The sequence below is a fragment of the Rhipicephalus microplus genome, chromosome 4 (genome assembly GCF_043290135.1).
Source record: "Rhipicephalus microplus isolate Deutch F79 chromosome 4, USDA_Rmic, whole genome shotgun sequence".
Lineage (NCBI taxonomy): Eukaryota > Metazoa > Arthropoda > Arachnida > Ixodida > Ixodidae > Rhipicephalus > Rhipicephalus microplus.
This window is the reverse complement of record NC_134703.1, coordinates 79,864,631-79,871,504: the sequence shown is the minus strand read 5'-3', so window position 1 is coordinate 79,871,504 and position 6,874 is coordinate 79,864,631. Positions and strand designations below refer to the sequence as shown.

Sequence of the window (6,874 nt, the reverse complement as noted above, 5' to 3'; positions counted from 1 at the left end):
AGCAAGCCTACCTATTCTACGTTGCTTAATTTCTAATCTTGCTTGAACTTCTGATCTCATGCACAAGACCGCATTGCCAAATGTCAGCCCAGGAACCATGACCCCTTTCCATATTCCTCTCACTACATCATACCTATTTTAATTCCACAGTGCCCTATTTTTCATCACTGCTGCATTCCTGTTACCTTTAGTCGTCCCGTATATTTCGTGTTCCCTCAGGTACTCGGTCCCATTGCTTATCCATACGCCCAGATATTTGTATTTATCTGTTATCTCTAGCGTGACCTCCTGTATTCTAAGCTCACAACCTTCGTTGTCATTGAAAATCATGACTACTGATTTTTCCTTACTGAATCTAAAATCTAACCTATCTTCCTCATTACCGCAGATGTCCATCAATCTCTGCAAATCTTCCTTGTTGTTGGCCATTAGCACTATATCATCTCGGGCCAAGTACGAAGGGGTAGATACGGTATGCAGTGCGTGTGGAGAGGAAGAAGAAACTGGTGAACACTTTATAATGTTCTGTAATGGGCTTCACCCTATAGTTCAGGTTGATGGCGCAGAGTTTTTCAAAGCACTGGGGTTTAGGTACAGTGAGGGCAAAATAGACCTTAAGCGGGTAGAATTAAGTAGAAGGAGGTTATCTGATTAGTGGCTAAATAAAATCAAGGCACGAGTGAAAATTGAACCCTTCGCTGCAAAGTACGAATCCTCAACCTCACTATTTAAGGGGGAAAAATCTAGTTTTTGGTTCATTAAGTATTACGGCTTGGTGGCGCTAGCCACCGCCCGATCTAAAGGGTACAGCCATATCCATCCATCTATCCATCCATCCACTTAAACCAGGTGGTCGGAATTTCCAGAGCCCTTCTCCACTCTGTCATGTCTCGTAATTGGTTTTTACGTGCTTGAACCACGATATACTAGTCAATATTAATAAGCTCGTCCATGCGCCGATGAAGTAACGGGTAGACCGACGGCCTCCATAAGACGGGCCGCTGAAAGTGATATCACCGCAATTGCTCCGCCAAGATTAAACGGCGCTGGTACTCTATGACAGAGCCGTTCGTGACAGAAAGCGAAGTAGATTGCTCGCCACCGCAGGTGGTGCGTTTGTGTCCGTGCCTTCCTAGGCTGGCCGAACAACCCTGTTTCGAATGTTACAAGAGGGCAAGTGGGTTAGCCTATACGTTCACCTGGGCCGTGACGAAAAGAAAGAAACAAAGAAAAGAAAGAAAGAAAGAAAGAAAGAAAGAAAGAAAGAAAGAAAGAAAGAAAGAAAGAAAGAAAGAAGGAAAGAAAGAAAGAAAGAAAGAAAGAAAACCCGATTGTGCTTCTTCCGCGGCTGCCGACGACTTATAGGGAGCCAGACTGGTCGGCTCTGTTCCGTGCAATGTAACCGAAATAACGGCAGTGTGCCGATACATACCAACAGTATCCCTACGAGCATGTCATGCGCGTGAGGCTTGGCTCGGCCACAAAGCGCAGAGCCGGCAAATGATTATCAGAGATGTGGACAAAGTCCACTGCTTGAAAGGGTGGAGGTGAATCACGCAACATGACCTCCGCAAAGCCCGTATTACAAGAACTAGTATCACTCAGCGGGAATGTGTGTCTGTGTGGAAAACATGTCTACAAATCATGGCGTGCTATAAATACACGCTCCTCTCTTGAAATAGAACCACCACCATGAAACAGCGGGCACAGACCCGGCCATCTGCGTTTTGCTTCGCCAATGTAGGCGCCGACTCCGGCTAATTAACCTGCACGGTTAATCACCAACGCACCACTCACGCGACCCTTTTCTTCTCCGTTCCTTACCTGTCACGCATGTGATTTCTCGCAGTTGGAGCGCTGTTGCTCAGTGAGGTCGCAGGTTCAGGTTCCAGACGCTGAATTCCGCATTCCAATAGGAGCCTGTGATCAGCATTATATGTTAATACGTATACTGTGCACGCTAGCAGCGATCACTATTGTATACAACCGACCGGTAAGGCGTTATGTTTGGCCTCGCTCGTTTCACCGTTCACATCGTTCCGCTCGAAAGCCGGACCGACGAAAGACACGTCGAAGCAAGACGACATGATATACGCTCGGCGCGCAACACGTCGCGTCTTCTCCAAATCCCTTACAGTTGAGTTCAGTAAAAGTGAACTCCGTCAGTCCGTGTCCGGCGAAGGAAACGCACGCCATTGAGCAACCCACCGCGGCTCTTTAATGATCTGGGGCTCCACAATACTGCAGCGAACTGCGAGCTAACGTAGAAGTATACAGCTGCCGCCAAAGCACATGACCGCCCGAAGATCCGTTCGATGGTTCTCAGCCCACGGAGGTTATCGTGAAGAGCTGCGTGGGATACTCGCCTCGGTCTTTCGAAAAGCCCGCTCTGTTAACCCTTTCTAAATGGCTGAATGTTTGCTATGGGAATAGTATTGCCACACGAAGTACACCGTCAGAGGGCCGGAGTCAGGAATTCCATTCAAAAGAGGTGAGGGTGGTATGGTGTCGAGAAACTTATTGAAGTTCCGAGGATCAGTCCAGGACTGAAGTGCGCGTTCGTGTTGAAGGTGTGACAACAAAGAAAGAAAGAAAGAAAGAAAGAAAAAGGGAGAGAAAGAAAGAAAGAAAGAAAGAAAGAAAGAAAGAAAGGAGTACCATGTGATATCAAGGCACGTTAAACACCGGATGGTCGAAATTACCGAAGCCCCTCCACTGCGGCGTCTCTCATAATCATATTGTGGTTTTGAGAGGTAAAACCGGTGATATTATTATTATTATTATTATTATTATTATTATTATTATTATTATTATTATTATTATTTATGCAAGAGAGACAAAATGCTAGAGGTTCGTGTACCGTGCGACGGTATATAGGGGACACCAGATGTTCGAAATTTTCAAAGCCCCTCTACTATGCCTGATAAAGATAATCATGTCGCGGTTTCGAAACGTAAGACGCCGAATATTAGTATAGTATTATTTATTAGACGGAAGCAAAATATTCGAGGGCCGTGAACTGCGCTACGTCAGAGCTCTGCGAAAGACACCGGTCGAAATTTCAGGAGCCTTAAACTGCGTCGTGGTCATATCGTGGTTTTGTACGCGTGAAACGTTCAGAGTTTATCATCTAGATCATGGGCTGCGATCAGCAATGTCTGATACGGAAATCTGATATTCGATCACGGTTATCTAGGTAATACACAACATCACGTTTCAACATTCTAGTGTTGCCTGAATATGAACGCACGACCATCGTCGTTGCCCGTAGCTACTGAAGCGTACGTTGCACTGCTACGCACGTACATGGATGAAGGTTCAAGCTATATATCCAATCATCTGAAGCAAGCTATATATCCAATCGTCGCAGGCTTTGTGATTCCCATGCAGCAGCACAACGCTCTAAAGATCAACCGGTTTCACTGTGTCAAGCTTTGCCGAACTTATTGCAAACTTCTTTCATTTATTACTTCTTTACTTTCCACTGTACTGCGATACGAAGTCGAGAAATTAAAGTGAAAACTCCGCAACCGACTGTGCTCAACAGCGGGCCACTTTGTGCGAAAACGCAGGTGGTGCGCGGTCTGTTTCTCTCTTTATTGTTTTTTTTTTTTTGGACCAATTCGCTTTCGTCCGTTCTTCACTCCACAAGTGGCACACATCGCCCTCGCTTCAGATGAAATCGCACGCCCACTCTAGATTGTGCTGCGGCGCACGCCTACACACGTCTCTCTTGCATGTCTCGCGTCTATAGTACGTTCGCACAGTTCGTTTAAATGCATAGAACAGGTGCGCGAAAAAGTGCTTTGCGTGTCAACAGCTGCGCGCGCTTATAACCTTGCGGGTGCGTACTCGCCAGGCTTGCTACCATAGCCGAATCCATTTGCTCATATTGTGCGTCTGCATATACATACAAAAAAGTAAGTTTAAAGCGTGGCGACGTATTCAGAATGAGACCAGTGCCTGTGTTCATCGCTTGCGAACTTAACGAAAACATAAAATTTTTTATATATATATAAAGTAATGAAGCCTTATTTTTTCCCCTGCTTGGGTCATGAAAAGTAAAACTAAATTTGTTATCCTCCGAATTCCCACAGAACTCTTTTTCCTCTCTGTCTTTCTACTTGTTTTTGTTTTCTCGCCGCTTTCAACTTATTTTTCTCTTTATTCTCTGTCTCTCTCTCTATCGCTGCCCCCTCCTTTCTGTCTATTTCACTATCTTTCTTTGCTCATCCCCCGTTCTCTCTGGCCTGCTCTGTTTTTTATATCTCTTACATTAGTATGTTTCTTTCTCTCTCTTTATGTATCTGTTTATTTCTTTCCGTCATATATTCGTATCTTTCTGCCCTTTCCTTCTATCTATTTATTAATCTCTCTTTATGTACTCGTTCCCTTGTCCATCCGAGTCGATGCATCTCGCGCCGGACAAATCGGTGTAGGGGGAGAGCGCGCACCGGCCGATTTATTGCGTTGCACGTGTTTGACACAGTGAGGTAAAAGCCATTCGTGCTGATGACAGTTTTGTTAAACTCTCCCCGGCTAAAGTATGCTAAAATAGTTCTGGTACACCCTACTCCGGCCAGATCTCGAGCTCGGACAGCTCCGCCAATAAAAATTAGACAAATAAGAAGTAATGCTAAATAGTCAAACACAGAGTTTCACTGTTTCCAAAGTTTAGACGAGCGCACTTGTCTTCGACAGAGCAGCAACATATCTTCGTTAGAAACGTGCTAACGTACTCCTTGATCCCTCTCCTCCAACCACGGCAGTGGAGGCGGAAATGAGTAAGCTTTTATGCAAAAAGGAAAAAAAAATGGATGCCATTCATCTTACACCGGAGTGACACGACTATATTCGATCGCGATCGAGCACGATCTGGATCGAGTTTATCGATCGGAATTAGCTCCCTTCCAAGGCTCGCGCGAATGGGTCGATGTTAGCCGGCAATTTCGATCGTTATCGAAAGTCCTCTAAAAGACAGTATTAAACATTCATTGTCATAGGGTTAGTATGACATCCCTCCTTCTCTACAAAAACGATCGATCTTTTTTTTTCAAGCCTGATCTCGAGAAGATGACATGATATTCGTGAACGTAACTACAAATCAATGAGTATAGGTTAACAAACGACTGCAAGCCGTACCAGATAAGCCATTTCCACGCATGTGCAATCTCATTAAACAGCGCAGCTCGCAAGAGAACGCACTGAGTTCGTTCTTTAATCATTAGTTCGCTCTTTATCTTTCTACGTATTCGTCTTCCTTCCCTAACTTTTTTCTCTCCAGACCTTTCTTCTCCAAATCCCCACATCCTCACTTCTATTTCCCACCTCCTCCTATACTATTCTGTACATGACAGTGTTACGGTTTACTCCCTCACAGCCTCCTCCTCACACTGACATCAGTCCTGTTCACCCTTACCTCCCTTTTCCACAGGCTTGCTAAACTATACTGCTTTTCCCTTCTCATCCATACTTTTTTGCTCCTCGGTCACCTCCCTTTCTCCCCCCCCCCCCTACCACTAAAGCTGCTGGGCACATACCAACTGTCTGTGGTGCATAACCATAATATTCTCTTCTTTACCCTATTCCCCCTCCTAACCTTTACTTCTCTTTCCCACCGCCTTATACTACGCACTGCAGAATCACAGATAGGTGGACGAGTTCCCTTTTCCTTTCAGTATACTATGCATAACTATACTATGCTAGGAGCTGCTTTGCACACATCCGCTTGCTGTGACACCTATCAACTGTGTTTTGCGCGGCCGATACTACTCCAAGCTTAAGCAGTTCCGCTGTTAAAACAATTTACATAATACATCACTGTACTTCGAATAGCATACAAGGGCGCACTAGCTCAGGCTGACGTCTGAAAAAATTCTCTCTCTCTCTCGGTACTGCAAAAGATACCGTGACATAAATGTAACTACATAACGCTTGCTTCGATGCACGATGTCGTCACATTCGCTATGGAGAAGCTTTTCCTCACATGTTCGTGGGGAAGCCCATTAGTGTCAGGGAAAGAGCAAAAACTCATACCTGTTGCGATTTCATGCTGATTATGTTCCCGACTTCCTGCTCTGGTATCGTTTTTAAAGCTGTTTTGAATAGTAGATATCGACAATAATTATTTCTTTCTTGAAGATATTGTGTGACGATTCTCAGACTTAAATTTCCTTCGCTGTCGTTTTACCGTACTTGTCCGACTTGATTCTCAACGACTTGAGCATCTGCCATCAATAGGGTAGAGAAGAGAGTAAACTTTAATCAAACAAAAAACACTATGTTGTTTGGTTGAAGCACACACACAAAGTGGCGAACTGATTTGCTTCACCAGTAACGCCGACCCTATTTAGTTATTTCTCACATGGGTGCAAGTTGGAACTGCCACTGCCTCCGCATCTTCTTGCTTGAATAAAAAATGACACGATTTTTTTTTCTTGCTCTTTCGCTACCGTGGATGTATCAACGCTCGGCAGCGCGTTATCACAACAACTGTATACGCGTCAGCGGGGCCGGCTGCTAATCAGCTTGCATGTGCCGGCGTGAAGTGGCTCTCGAGTCTGCAGACACTGTCAAATTGGCAACCTTTCTTTTCGGCTTATGGTGGTTCGAGAAACACCTCCTCCGAAGATTGCAGGCTGTCCGATAAAGAAAACGTGCCGCCCCGTCAAGCGCGAGACGGTCTATAGAAGAAACAAAATAAAACGAAACAACGAGGGCTCTTCGCGCTGTCTGCTTCACCACGCTGCCGACGCGAGCGCCCTGCGCGGAGCGAGAAGTGGCGCCGCCTTCAGGCGGTCGTGGGAAATGTCTGCTTCATCACTTCCGGTCAGTCACCCTCCCCGTGCCTCCCCCCCTCCCGCATGCCTCGCAC

At 45.6% G+C, this 6,874-nt stretch overlaps 1 protein-coding gene across 1 annotated transcript in view; it reads right to left on the bottom strand.

Moving 5' to 3' along the window:
* Nucleotides 1–6,874, bottom strand: part of LOC119172742 (uncharacterized) — a 176,298-nt gene that overhangs the window by 105,056 nt on the left and 64,368 nt on the right. The window lies entirely within an intron of this gene.